This window comes from Rutidosis leptorrhynchoides, chromosome 1, assembly GCF_046630445.1.
Source record: "Rutidosis leptorrhynchoides isolate AG116_Rl617_1_P2 chromosome 1, CSIRO_AGI_Rlap_v1, whole genome shotgun sequence".
Taxonomy (NCBI): domain Eukaryota; kingdom Viridiplantae; phylum Streptophyta; class Magnoliopsida; order Asterales; family Asteraceae; genus Rutidosis; species Rutidosis leptorrhynchoides.
The window spans coordinates 90631594-90647438 of NC_092333.1; positions in this window are offsets into that span (position 1 = coordinate 90631594).

A 15845-nucleotide genomic window follows, 5' to 3' on the forward strand; every position below is an offset into this window, starting at 1 on the left:
ACGAATCAACTATGCACATAAATATAATATAATATTTAAATAATTCTTAAAATTATTTATATATTATATTTATATTAAAAATCCGTCGGCAAACAAAGAGCCAAAGCTGGGTGAGCTGTAAAATCAAACTCCGCGAGTTGCGGAGTTTGAAGAAGGAAAATGCCGCGAGTCGCGGAGTTTCCCTGGACTCAAATCCCTATAAAAGCAAACGCAGTTTGATCGCAAAAATATCATAATATCAATCTTTCTATCTATATACGTAGTATATATTTATATTTATATTTTAATTTTAATTTTATTTCTAATAATAAGGGTATGTTAGCGAATGTTGTAAGGGTGTAAGTCGAAATTCTGTCCGTGTAACGCTACGCTATTTTTAATCATTGTAAGTTATGTTCAACCTTTTTACATTAATGTCTCGTAGCTAAGTTATTATTATGTTTATTTAATCCGAAGTAATCATGATGTTGGGCTAATTATTAAAATTGGGTAATTGGGCTTTGTACCATAATTAGGGTTTGGACAAAAGAACGACACTTTTGAAAATTAGACTATGGCTATTAATGGACTTTATATTTGTTTAACTAAATGATAATTTGTTAATGTTAATATAAAGATTTACAAATGGACGTCCCTATAAATAACCATATACACTCGATCGGACACGATGGGCGGGGTATTTATATGTACGAATAATCGTTCATTTAACCGGACACGGGAATGGATTAATAGCCACTAGAATTATTAAAACAGGGGTAAAATTATGTACAAGGACACTTGGCATAATTGATAACAAAGTATTAAAACCTTGGGTTACATTCAGTCGACATCCTGGTGTAATTATTAAACAAAGTATTAAAATCTTGTTACAGTTTAAGTCCCCAATTAGTTGGAATATTTGACTTCGGGTATAAGGATAATTTGACGAGGACACTCGCACTTTATATTTATGACTGATGGACTGTTATGGACAAAAACCAGACGGACATATTAAATAATCCAGGACAAAGGACAATTAACCCATGGGCATAAAACTAAAATCAACACGTCAAACATCATGATTACAGAAGTTTAAATAAGCATAATTCTTTTATTTCATATTTAATTTCCTTTATTTTATATTTAATTGCACTTCTAATTATCGCATTTTTATTTATTGTTATTGTATTTAATTGCACTTTTAATTATCGTACTTTTTAATTATCGCAAGTTTATTTTATCGCACTTTTATTATTCGCAATTTCATTATCGTTATTTACTTTACGCTTTAAATTAAGTCTTTTATTTATTTAATATTTTACATTTGGTTTTAACTGCGACTAAAGTTTTAAAATCGACAAACCGGTCATTAAACGGTAAAAACCCCCCTTTATAATAATAATATTACTCATATATATATTTGTATTTTTATAAATTAAACTAATATAGCGTTAAGCTTTGATTAAAAGATTTTCCCTGTGGAACGAACCGGACTTACTAAAAACTACACTACTGTACGATTAGGTACACTGCCTATAAGTGTTGTAGCAAGGTTTAAGTATATCCATTCTCTAAATAAATAAATATCTTGTGTAAAATTGTATCGTATTTAATAGTATTTCCTTATAAAATTTAATAGTATTTTATACCCCTTAGCTTTAACTATCAAGTATTTTTGGCGCCGCTGCCGGGGATCATCTAGCTTAAAAGCCGGAAGCGCAACGCTAATAAATATATATAAAAAAAAAATTATTTTTAGTTTACTTTTATAAAAAGATGTTTTTTTAAAAATACGTTTTAAATATTCGAAACATAAAAAGAAAAACAAAAATATAATATTTTTAAGAGTTTGTTAAATATTTAAGTTTTATAAAGTTTCTTTATTTTTATTTTATAAAAATATAAGTTTTATTTAATATTTTGTTTTTATTTAAAACATAAAATCAAAAACCGAAAAAAAAAATTTATATATAAATCTAGTTTTAAGATTTTTATTTATAAAATTGTAACAAATTTTTATTTCTATTCTAGTTTTTAAAATATAAGTTTTATTTAAATTATATAAATATTTTAATTAAATTAAAAACAGAAAAATAAAAAAAATATATATAAATAAAATTACGTTGAACCTGTCAAACGAAGCAACCTGATCTAAAATTTAAATGCCCGCGACTAGCGGAGTTTTCCTGCCTCGGGTACCGCAAGTCGCGGAGCAGCCCTGACACGGGTACACAGGAACCCTAACAGCATTAATTACGGGATAATTATTATTATTATTAATCCTAAACCCTAATTAGGGTATTTTTATTTAAATATTTAGTTTTAATTAGTTTATTTTGTTTTATTTAATTTTATTTAGTTTAATTAAATTATAAAATTAATAATTTTATAAAATAAATAATATAAAAATAATATTTTTATAAAAATTGTACTTTTTACAACTTTTAGTATATTTTTATATTTTGTCTTTTTTAATTGTTTTAGCGTAATATTTGTGTTTTTCGCTAGTTTTTAGTTTTAAACTTAATTTTTGCCATAGTTATTTTTATTTATAGATTTTTAGGCTTTGTCGTAAAATCCCTTAAGTGCTTTTTCTTTAGACTAAGATCTAGGTGCTTTAGAATTTTGCGACGCCTTTTTAAATTTTAGTGTTTTTTTTTTTAAGTTATTGCCATTTGGGATATAGTTTTACTTGTAAGCTTTAATATTTTTAGACACCTTTTACCTATGTATCAATTATCATTCCAATTAGTAATCTCAATTTGCGATTATAATTTTAAGTTAGTGATAGTAATAAGGTTGGGTTAGTCGAGTGTTTTTAAGTTCTATAAGTCATTTCTTTTTATTTCTTATTTTTCGACGCCTTTTATTTTTCAACCCTTTTCTTTTTCTTTTTCGACGCACTCTTTTTCTTTCTTATTTCTCCCTATTCTAGTTTTAGGACATAGATTTTTTTTCTACTTCTTATCTAAATTTCTTAAAATTACGAAAATTTATTTTAAGAGGTTAAATTGATAGACATCAAAATTTTCTGGTTCGTAGTAATAGTTGGATTTGTACGTGGACCGGGTTATTGCAGCCAAACAGTCCTCAATTATATTGAGACCAAACGAATCCTGCCCCTCTGCTGCATCTTTTGGCTGTTCGAAACGTGGGCAAAATCAGAAAAGTCTATTAATTGGATAACTTATATAATTTTTCTTTCCTTTTTAAAAACTAATAGGATATTCAGTGAATGCACCGAGCAAGACGTTCACCACCTTTTGTACGTTCACCACCTGTAACTAGATCAAGACATCTAGCTAATATTACCGCCGTTGATTTTTCTTTAGAATCGTCATCCAGTCAACCAAGTACTCCAATTCAAATTTCCGATAATCCATTTTTTGAACCCGACCTCACAATTGAGAATCATGAGAATATTCAGGGTTGATTCATAGATCCTGAACCATTAAATTTTCCTCCGGAACCACCAATCATTCAAACAGAGATTGTTGAGGAACGAACCATTAAATCAGAATCCTCTAGTGATTCCGATTCAACAAATTCAATTATGGAGAATCTAGAACCTTTAAGTATGGAAGACCGAATGAGAGCTAAACGCACAGGCCAAGGTCACGCAATTACTCATCCTGACATTAATGCGCCAGATTATGAAATCAAAGGACAAATTCTACACATGGTGACTAATCAATGCCAATTTAGTGGTGCGCCAAAGGAAGATCCAAATGAACATCTTCGTACCTTTAATAGGATCTGCACACTATTTAAAATCCGAGAAGTGGAGGATGAACAGATATATCTCATGTTATTTCTCTGGACTTTAAAGGGAGAAGCCAAAGATTGGTTGGAATCGTTACCTGAAGGGGCGATCGATACATGGGACGTTTTAGTTGAAAAATTTCTTAAACAATTCTTTCCGGCATCTAAAGCCGTAAGACTTCAAGGAGAAATTGTTACGTTCACACAGAAACCGAATGAAACTCTATATGAGGCGTGTACAAGATTTGGAAAGTTATTAAGAGGATGTCCGCAACATGGTTTAGACACCTGTCAAATAGTACAAATATTCTACCAAGGATGCGACATCACTACAAGAAAAGACATAGATATAGCAGCTGGTGGTTCCATTATGAAGAAAACCGAAACTGATGCTTACAAAATTATTGATAACACTGCTTTCCACTCACATGAGTGGCACCAAGAAAAAGATATCGTTAGATCATCTAAAGCAGCTAGAGCCGATTCTAGCCATGACTTAGATTCCATTTCCGCAAAGATAGATGCTGTCGAGAGACGAATGGAAAAGATGACTAAAGATATCCACTCAATACGAATTAGTTGTGAGCAGTGTGGAGGAGCACATTTGACAAAAGATTGTCTCAGTATTGAATTAACAATAGAACAAAGAGAGAATGTTTCATATCTAAACCAAAGGCCTGGAAATAATTATCAGAATAATTATCAACCGCCAAGACCGATTTACAATCAAAATCAGAATTATAACCGAAATATTCCATACAACAACCAACAAGGTCCTAGCAATCAACAAGTATCCAACAATACTTACAACCAGCAAAGACCTAATTTTCAAAACAAACCACCTCAAACCGATGATAAAAAGCCGAATTTAGAAGATATGATGACGAAGCTAGTTGAAACTCAAACGCAATTTTTCACATCTCAAAAACAAACCAATGAACAAAATGCTCAAGCATTTAGAAATCAACAAGCTTCTATTCAAAACTTGGAACAAGAAGTAAGTAACCTAGCAAGGTTAATAGGTGAAAGAAAACCGGGAAGTCTACCTAGTGATACAAATGCTAACCCCGGAATGAAACAGCTAAAGCCATTACCACAAGAAGTGGTACAACACTTAAACCACCTGAAATACCTGTAACTTCTGATGAAGCTATTCCTACTCTACAAGAACCACAACCTGATCAAGATAAGGAAAAAGAACCGGTAGTTGAAAAGGTTAATGAAGATAACACAGTTAAGGATAAACCTTATGTTAAACCATACCAACCACCACTTCCTTACCCGAGTAAAATGAAGAAAGAGAAACTTGAAGCCGATCAATCCAAATTCTTAGATATGTTTAAACAGATAAATGTAAATCTTCCTTTCATTGATGTGATTTCAAGAATGCCTAGATATGCTAAATTCTTAAAAGATCTGATCACGAATAGAAAGAAAATGGAAGAACTCTCGGCTGTTACTATGAACGCTAATTGTTCAGTAGTGCTGTTGAATAAGATACCAGAAAAATTATCTGATCCAGGAAGTTTCACAATTCCATGTTTTCTGGGTAGTCTTAGTTCAATAGAAGCATTGGCAGACTTAGGTGCTAGTATAAATTTAATGCCGTATTCACTATACGCTAAACTAGACCTTGGAGAATTGAAACCAACAAGAATAAGCATACAACTAGCCGATCGATCAATAAAATATCCTAGAGGGATAATGGAGAACATGCTAGTTAAAGTTGGTACTTTAGTATTTCCAGTAGATTTTGTTGTTCTGGACATGGAAGAAGATTCTCAAGTTCCTCTCATATTAGGAAGACCATTCTTAAACACGGCTAAAGCAATGATAGACGTGTTTGGTAAGAAATTGACCCTAAGTATAGAGGACGAGAGTGTTACCTTTTCAGTTGATAGAGCAATGCAACAACCGCAATATGCAGATGATACATGCTATTATATTCAAACTATAGACTCACATGCAGAATTGTTAGAAGAATTTCCAGAATTACAAGGAACAGGAGAATGTTCTTTAGGAGAAGGTAATGAACCAATTGATGAAGCTGAAATGTTAGCTACACTAATAGCTAATGGATATGAACCAACAACAGAAGAAATTCAAATGCTAAAAGAAGAAGACAGATATCGATATAAATCATCGATAGAAGAACCACCGACATTAGAATTAAAGCCACTTCCAAACCATTTGGAATACGCTTATTTGCATGGTGAATCTGAATTACCTGTAATAATATCGTCTTCTCTTACTGAAAATGAGAAATCATAACTCATTTCTGTGTTGAAAGCTCATAAACCAGCCATTGCATGGAAGATTCATGATATTAAAGGAATAAGTCCTTCGTATTGCAAACATAAAATCCTTATGGAAGAAGGTCATAAAACGTATGTGCAACGCCAACGAAGACTAAATCCGAATATGCAAGATGTAGTAAAAAAAGAAATTATTAAACTGCTAGACGCAGGTCTAATTTATCCAATCTCTGATAGTCCATGGGTAAGCCCAGTTCAATACGTGCCTAAGAAGGGTGGCATGACTGTCATTACAAATGAAAAAAATGAGCTTATTCCTACTAGGATTGTAACAGGATGGCGTGTATGTATTGATTATAGAAAATTAAATGACGCCACCAGAAAAGATCACTTTCCCTTACCTTTTATTGATCAAATGTTGGAAAGATTAGCCAGAAATAGTTACTATTGTTTTCTTGATGGATTTTCCGGATATTTTCAAATTCCAATAGCACCCGAAGATCAAGAGAAAACCACGTTCACGTGCCCTTATGGTACTTTTGCTTACAAACGCATGCCATTTGGACTTTGCAACGCCCCTGCAACCTTTCAAAGATGTATGATGGCGATTTTTCATGACATGATAGAAGAATGCATGGAAGTTTTCATGGATGAATTTTCAGTCTTCGGTGATACATTTGAATCATGTCTAGCTAATCTTGAACGAATGCTGATTAGATGCGAACAATCAAATCTAGTACTTAATTGGGAGAAATGCCATTTCATGGTTAAAGAAGGCATCGTTCTTGGACATAAAATTTCAAAAGAAGGAATTGAAGTGGATAGAGCTAAAGTAGATGTAATTGCTAAACTTCCACATCCCACCAATGTTAGAGGAGTTAAGAGTTTTCTAGGGCATGCCGGTTTTTACCGACGTTTCATAAAAGATTTTTCTAAAATTGCCACTCCTATGAATAAACTCCTAGAAAAGGATGCTCCATTCATCTTTTCAGATGAATGTATCAAATCTTTTAATATTCTTAAAGAGAAACTTACTAATGCGCCGATCATGATAACACCAAATTGGAATCTACCGTTTGAATTAATGTGCGATGCAAGTGATTTTGCAATGGGAGCCGTTTTAGGACAAAGGATTGAAAAACGATTTCAACCCATATATTATGCTAGTAAGACATTACAAGGAGTACAAACGAATTACACAACTACTGAAAAAGAACTCCTTGCTATTGTATTTGCTTTTGACAAATTTCGATCATATCTCGTTCTAGCAAAAACGGTGGTCTATACCGACCATTCTGCTCTCAGATACCTATTTTCAAAACAAGATGCCAAACCAAGATTAATCCGTTGGATCTTACTCTTACAAGAATTTGATATTGAAATCCGAGATAAAAGAGGAGCAGAAAATCTCGCCGCTGATCATCTTTCTCGTCTTGAAAATCCCGAATTAGAAGTTCTAAATGAATCGGCCATACAAGACAACTTTCCTGATGAATATATATTGAAGATAGATTATAATGAAATTCCATTGTTTGTAGACTATGCAAACTATTTAGTATGTGGATTCCTTGAAAAAGGATTATCGTACCAAAAACGAAAGAAATTCTTCAGTGATATAAAACACTATTTCTGGGAAGATCCACATCTATTTAAAAGTTGTCCAGATGGAATAATACGCCTATGTGTATTCGAAGATGAAACTAGTAAAATTTTAAACCATTGTCACACAGGACCAACAGGAGGGCATTATGGGCCTCAACTAACAGCAAGAAAAGTTTATAATGCTGGATTCTATTGAAGGTCATTTTTCTGTCAGCTCTTTGGAACATTTAGAGGCTTCGAAACAACATCATTTTTAATGACAAAATTTTTTGCAAGTCACACGTTTTTGATACGATAGAAGTTTTTGCATTTAATTGGTTGTATTCTAGATTTTGTAATTCTTGAATAAATTGGGTGACATGACTTCAAAATTCTTTTGTAATTTCTAGCGCCTTGCTATTTTTATTTTAATGAAAAAAATTTGGCGTCCTAAAAAACGTCATCGAAACCGATAAATAGATCCGCGTGTGTATTTGATACCGGGTTCCACAAGTTGTATCATGGTACAATTACAACATTACTTGAGAGGTAGCGCTCGGAGACACATATGTTTCAATTTCCTACGGTTGAAGCCACAATAACATTATAGGATGTGTAAGTTTTATGGGGTTTGCCCATAGATGCACCAGATGTCTCCGGCGTATGGGAGAATTTTGATGAATTAAGGTGGGTGACTATTTGGTAAGAATCGCTAGGGTTGGAGCCCGACGAAGAAGAAGTTAGTAATGTTAGACTTAAAATTTGCACTTCGACCGCTTTCTTGAATGATGAACTCTTTAAAGGGGAAGAAGAAAGGTTGTACAAACAAAGAGCTAGAGTTTACATTTTAGCTTTACTTGGTGGCCATTTATTTCCCGATGGCAACAATTACGATGTTTTCGTTGAACCGGCTTTTGGAAATTGAAGACCGTAGCGTAGCGGGTCATTAAAGTTAAGGGAGTGCTGTTATGGTATATATGTATAGAAATTTGTGTCGTACAACAAAATAACGCACTAAAAGGTATACTGAACACTTTTTGTCACCGCAACAACATCAAAGCCTACATAGTATGATACTAAGGGGAAGACATGTCACCAATTGGCCGGATATGCACGCAACTTACATTGCTTTGTGGGATGCCGAGCACAGTCAGTATACGAGGGGATTACTGGAAATGGCACTACTTTAGATTCTTTTCAGTGGTATCGTGCATGTAAGGTACTGAGTATTTGCAAGCCAGCAAACCCATCACTCACCAATCAATATCCTAATTGGAGGGCGCAACAAAGTTTATGTGTAAGTTACATATTTATATATATGGTCCCGTCAATCAAAATTCTTTTATTTTATTATAACTAATTTGCTAGAGGACGTATTTATGGAATTGCGTCAGAGGATTGCCGCAACAACTCAAAGGTGGCCAGAAAGTCAACCCATCATGCAGGATTTTTATGATATTCCACAACAGATTATGAATTATATTATACTCATCATAACCCAGACTTTGTGAAGTATGGTTTGCCAAATTATCAGTTTGCTAGACAAGAACACCATCATGTGGGGAATTTTTCACAACCCTTTTTTCTCCCAACCCCATTTATCTAAATCCCGTTACTCCCACCGTTGTTTCTCCCAACCCCCAATTCTCCCAAACCAGTTTCTCACAAATAAAATATTTCCCAAACCAACCAAGATAATTTATTTGTGGACAATCCTTTTCATTTTACTCCCGAAAATACAACAATAGGTCTAAGACCTCCATACAATCCCCACCCGATACAAAATTTAAGCAGTCCGTCTCATCAAATTAATCCGGATGATGATGATGGAGAAGGGTCATCCGGAAGAGCTTATGAAGTACAAGTTAACCAGAGAGGCTGACCACAGAGAAAAATTACAAGACCAGATTGTGGAACAGGTAGTCATTGATAAATAAAATCACGTGTTTGTTATTTTAATATTTAGGTTTATATTTAATAAAAATTTAATTATGTAATAAAGTCGTTATGATAAAATGTGTTATATATTTTTATAATGTGTATATAATGAAGTCGTTATATATTTAAATATGGGCCATCGATAATAAAGTCGTTATGATAATAATGTTTTTTATAGGGCAAATGGTCCGAAAAGTTAACCTAAGTTATCAAATTTGACAATCAAGGTAACCCCCAATTTGGCTAAGCCTGAAAAGGATTGCAATTTAAATTTTGCTCACAAAAAGGATTGCGTGTTCAAATTTTTTAAAATTGAGGTGACTTTTTTGCTCTGTTGGTCCTTCAATTATACACGAAATTGCAATCCGAGTCCCTCAAGTTTTTTTTTGGATTTTCAAGTCCTTAAAATTGCAAAATTTTACAATTCAAGTCCCTCCGTCAGTTTTCCGTCTAAATTAGCCGTTAACCCTTGACATGTGCCATGCATGTGAAGGTAAAATCGTCTTTTTACTCTTTTCTTCGACTTTTTTGCTTCGTTGGTCCTTCGTTTATAGACAAAAAATTTTCTTTCTTCTTTTTTATTTTAAATAAATAAAACCACTTTTCTATTAAAACATCACAAAATCAAATCTAAATCACAAACGCCTACCGATTTCATTTCATTATTACTCAAATTCACATCAGATTACAAAAAACTAAATCAAAACATTACAAATTTATCTCTAAAAATTCTACAGTACTCGTTCTTCCTTATCTTCATGAGTTCAAAATTGTAAAATCAACACTTGATGATTCTAGACACAATCATAGTTTCAGATTCGTGATCTACAACAGAAAAAGAAACTTCGTCATCATTCATATCAGTTTAACAATTTCGAATTCAAGGAGAATTGGATCGTGTTCTTCATTCATCGAAAACTCAAACTGTTTTAGTCTCTGGATCAATGTGGAAGGACTTAAAAATACTACAAACGCAGATTTGTTGGAAATATTCAATTGAACGTTCATGTAAAGTTATAGCTTCCAATTCAAAGAATTGATCTCGAATTTTGAAGTCAAAGGCCCGGATTCAAAAGTAAACTGTATTGTTCAAGATCAAATTCGAGTGATACAGGTTATTTCAGACAATGAACTTGATTTTCGAGTGTTAGAAAATGAATTTAGAATAGTTTTCATTAAGGATTTATTGCCTGAAAACAAGTAGATCATGAATTTCGATTTTGTGTTCATAAGTTAAGTTCACCCCTGTTCAAGTTGGTTATTTATATTCAGTTATCGATTAAAACGGATCAATTGGTTGAAAAAGTTTATTCCTTGTTTAATACAATTTGATAAAGGAGTGACTAAACAAATTCTTGTTCAAGATGATGATGGGTACGTAGTAGGTTGATAACGTTCTTCAAGTTTTCCACAAATTTAAGAAAATAATTTCTTGTGAAAGAGAGTGTTAACATTTGATTTTGATTTTATTCCCGTGTACTTTGTAACCTTTGTGTTTATTTCGACTCATACTATTCTCAAGTATGAGTCCTCTTTGTACCTTTAATTCATACGGAGTATATATATAATATATTATGCTTGGCCAAAAAAAAAAAAGCTTATGGAATCGGATTGCAATTTTGTCTATAAACGAAGGACCAACGTACCAAAAAAGTCGAAGAAAAGAGTAAAAAGACGATTTTACCCTCACATGCATGGCGCATGTCAAGGGTTAATGGCTAATTTAGACGTCAAACTGACGAAGGGACTCGGATTGCAAAATTTTGCAATTTTAAGGACTCGAAAATCCAAAAAAAACTTGAGGGACTCGGATTGCAATTTCGTGTATAATTGAAGGACCAACGGAGCAAAAAAGTCAATTGAGGTAATACACAATGAACACAAAATCTAAAATCAAGAATTACTTCAAATTGAGACTTGAAACATATTCCAAGAGATTCGATTATCATTTTTTGTGAAGCAACTAGATTCAAAACATCATGAAAAACAATGAATTGAGACGAACAATCATCGAATCTTCATATGAGCTTCAAACTTTCAAATCGGGATGTAAGTTGTTTAAGATGTTACTTCCTTCATAAAAAGTGCTTAAAATCATTATTAGAATACTCGACATCCATTAAAACAAGCCGAAACATCCTACAATCATCCAAATTGAACACACAATTGATAATGCTAAAAATGAACATATATTTCATAGCATTATTCCTCAAGAAAGACAAGCTTTTAGTTGCAATTGTTCTATTTACAAGTGATATTCGTTTAAATAATAAAAGGTGAAGACAAAAGACATATTCGACGAATTGAAGACGCAAACGACCAAAAAGCTCAAAAGTACAAAATACAATCAAAGAGGTTCCAATTATTGATAAGAAACGTCTCGAAATTACAAGAGTACAATATTCAAAACGCAAAGTACAAGATATTAAATTGTACGCAAGGACGTTCGAAAATCCGGAACCGGGACCAGAGTCAACTCTCAACGCTCGATTCAACGGACTAAAAATTACAAGTCAACTATGCACATAAATATAATATAATATTTAAATAATTCTTATAATTATTTATATATTATATTAATAATAAAAATCCGTCGGCAAGAAAGACTCCAAAGTTGGAGAGCTGGAATTTCAAACTCCGCGACTCGTGGAGTTTGAAGGTAGAAAAAGCCGCGAGTCGCGGAGACCCCCTGAACTCAATTCCCTATACAAGCAAACGAATTCTGATCATTTTATATATCCAATATATATCAATATCTCTATCTATATACGTAATATTTATATTTATAATTTATATTTTAATTTTAATTTTAATTTTAATCCTAATAATAAGGGTATGTTAGCGAATGTTGTAAGGGTGTAAGTCGAAATTCTGTCCGTGTAACGCTACGCTATTTTTAATCATTGTAAGTTATGTTCAACCTTTTTAATTTAATGTCTCGTAGCTAAGTTATTATTATGCTTATTTAAAATGAAGTAATCATGATGTTGGACTAATTACTAAAATTGGGTAATTGGGCTTTGTACCATAATTGGGGTTTGGACAAAAGAACGACACTTGTGAAAATTAGACTATGGGCTATTAATGGGCTTTATATTTGTTTAACTAAATGATAGTTTGTTAATTTTAATATAAAGATTTACAATTGGACGTCCCTATAAATAACCATATACACTCGATCGGACACGATGGGCGGGATATTTATATGTACGAATAATCGTTCATTTAACCGGACACGGGAATGGATTAATAGCCACTAGAATTATTAAAACAGGGGTGAAATTATGTACAAGGACACTTGGCATAATTGTTAACAAAGTATTAAAACCTTGGGTTACACTCAGTCGACATCCTGGTGTAATTATTAAACAAAGTATTAAAATCTTGTTACAGTTTAAGTCCCCAAATTAGTTGGAATATTTAACTTCGGGTATAAGGATAATTTGACGAGGACACTCGCACTTTATATTTATGACTGATGGACTGTTATGGACAAAAACCAGACGGACATATTAAATAATCCAGGACAAAGGACAATTAACCCATGGGCATAAAACTAAAATCAACACGTCAAACATCATGATTACGGAAGTTTAAATAAGCATAATTATTTTATTTCATATTTAATTTCCTTTAATTTTATATTTAATTGCACTTCTAATTATCGCATTTTTATTTGTATTGTATTTAATTGCACTTTTAATTATCGTACTTTTTAATTATCGCAAGTTTATTTTATCGCACTTTTATTATTCGCAATTTCATTATCGTTATTTACTTTATGCTTTAAATTAAGTCTTTTATTTATTTAATATTTTACATTTTGTTTTAACTGCGACTAAAGTTTTAAAATCGACAAACCGGTAATTAAATGGTAAAAACCTCCCTTTATAATAATAATATTACTTATATATATATTTGTATTTTTATAAAAGTAAACTAATATAGCGTTAAGCTTTGTTTAAAGATTTTCCCTGTGGAACGAACCGGACTTACTAAAAACTACACTACTGTACGATTAGGTACACTGCCTATAAGTGTTGTAGCAAGGTTTAAGTATATCCATTCTATAAATAAATTAATATCTTGTGTAAAATTGTATCGTATTTAATAGTATTTCCTTGTAAAATTTAATAGTATTTTATACCCCTTAGCTTTAACATCAAGTATTTTTGGCGCCGCTGCCGGGGACAATCTAGCTTAAAAGCCGGAAGCGTAACGCTCAATTTAAAAAAAAAAAAATTATTTTTAGTTTACTTTTATTAAAATTCACTTTTGTAAAAATACGTTTTTAATTATTCGAAAACATAAAAAGAAAAACAAAAATATAAATATTTTTAAGAATTTGTTAAATATTTAAGTTTTGTAAAGTTTCTTTATTTTTATTTTATAAAAATATAAGTTTTATTTAAATATTTTGTTTTTATTAAAAAAAAAACGCGTCGAATTTTAATCAACCTGTCATCTGAAAATTGAAACCCCGCGACTCGCGGAGTTTGCAGCTTCGAATACCGCGACTCGCGGAGACACTCTGACACGCCGACAGAAACCCTAATCAGGCATTAAATACGGGGTAATTATTAATTATTATTATTATTAACCCTACTTACTTATTATTATTATAATTAGTTTTAAGTTTCTTTTTATTTAATTTATATATTTAGTTAAATTAGTTTAATTAATGTAAAATTACTAGTTTTAATAAATAAATAATATAAAAATAATATTTTTATAAAAATTGTACTTTTTACAACTTTTTGCATATTTTTATATTTTCTCCCTTTTTAATTGTTTTAGCGTAATATTTGTATTTTTCGTTAATTTTTAGTTTTAAACTAAGTTTTTTACCGGTTATGCCTTCGGATTGGTCCAAGTTTTCCTCTAGGACAGCAGTTGAGGGCGGTTTATGCTACTGCGGAAAATGATCGCGTGGGTGGTTTAGTCCCTCTGGGTAATCCCATATGGCCTAATAAAAAAAAACTTAGGACAAACTGGATTTTACAAATGCTCTTATACTAGTTTTATAAATTTTTTTTGTTTTCTGTTTTTGTAAAAAGCTTTACTGTTTAGGCAAATAATTCCTTTAATTATCGAAGATGAGATATAACTCCTAAGTTGGCAAAAATTAGATTGACTTAGACATTTTGATCATTTGTTTCATATTGAAACCAACAAGTGTTTGGTCGACTGCTCGTTGTGGCGGTAAACTCATTTTCTTTACGTGTTTACAATAGTACCTATGAAACCATTACATAAATGCACCACGAAAGCGTATATTGTTGACGAAAGTACATACAAAAGGTGTCATGCGTTGTACCACAACTCCAGCTCAAAACATACCAGAAGCTGTCAGAGTCACCAAGATCTATATAAAAGTATGACACCTGCATTTATCCACATCAGTAAAAATAAGAGAGCGTATGAATTGTTTATATTTATATTCATTGATGACAAAATATACATGTACTAACCACAAATTTTATGCAATTAAAAAAAGAGATATGATGTGAAAAACACACTCTATATGTTTTGGGATATGATCTGATTACATTATACTACACAACTGACAAAAATAATAGTTCACAATGATTCACATATCCGCATGCCTATGCGGAATACACATCTAAGTCCTGACCTGCATACTAGATAATACAATATATATATGCTAATAACGAAACAAGGGTATAGCCATGCTCTCTATGTGCCTATACCATTGGATGAGTCCTTTTCTGAATTGGTCAAACGCTTACCTTGTTCACCAAGCAAAACGATAGGACCAAACCTTTATTTGGTTTCCTTAATTAATGTAAGTTGGTTATGGAATGGATTATATAATCCTATTCAAACCCTAATTGCTAGCCTATAAATACAAGGCTCTAAAACCCTGAGAGGGACCACGTTTTCGTACGTAACATAAGCATAATACATAAGAATAAGCATTCTTGCAATCACCACGATCATCTAAGACTTTCAGGTATGTTCCACGAACTTGAATCCTTCATGTCTTATGGCCACTCAACCTCGTATGCTAGGTTGTTGGTGGAATTATGTTTGGCCGCCCTACCAGAATCGGTACGATTTCAGTGTCGGTTATCCACGACTATTTTCGAAGGTTCGAATCTCGTTTGTCCTTAAACCTTATCATTGCACTCAAGCGTATGTTCACCCTAACCCTGTGAAAATATGCTTGATCAATTGGAGCCATCCGTGAGATCGATTATAGAACAAATATATTGGAATAGACGTTATTATGGTTCATTATACAAATTTCCTAAAAAACTTTTTGTTTAATTAATCGGTTAATTTCAAGTTTCTTAACAAAATTTTCAT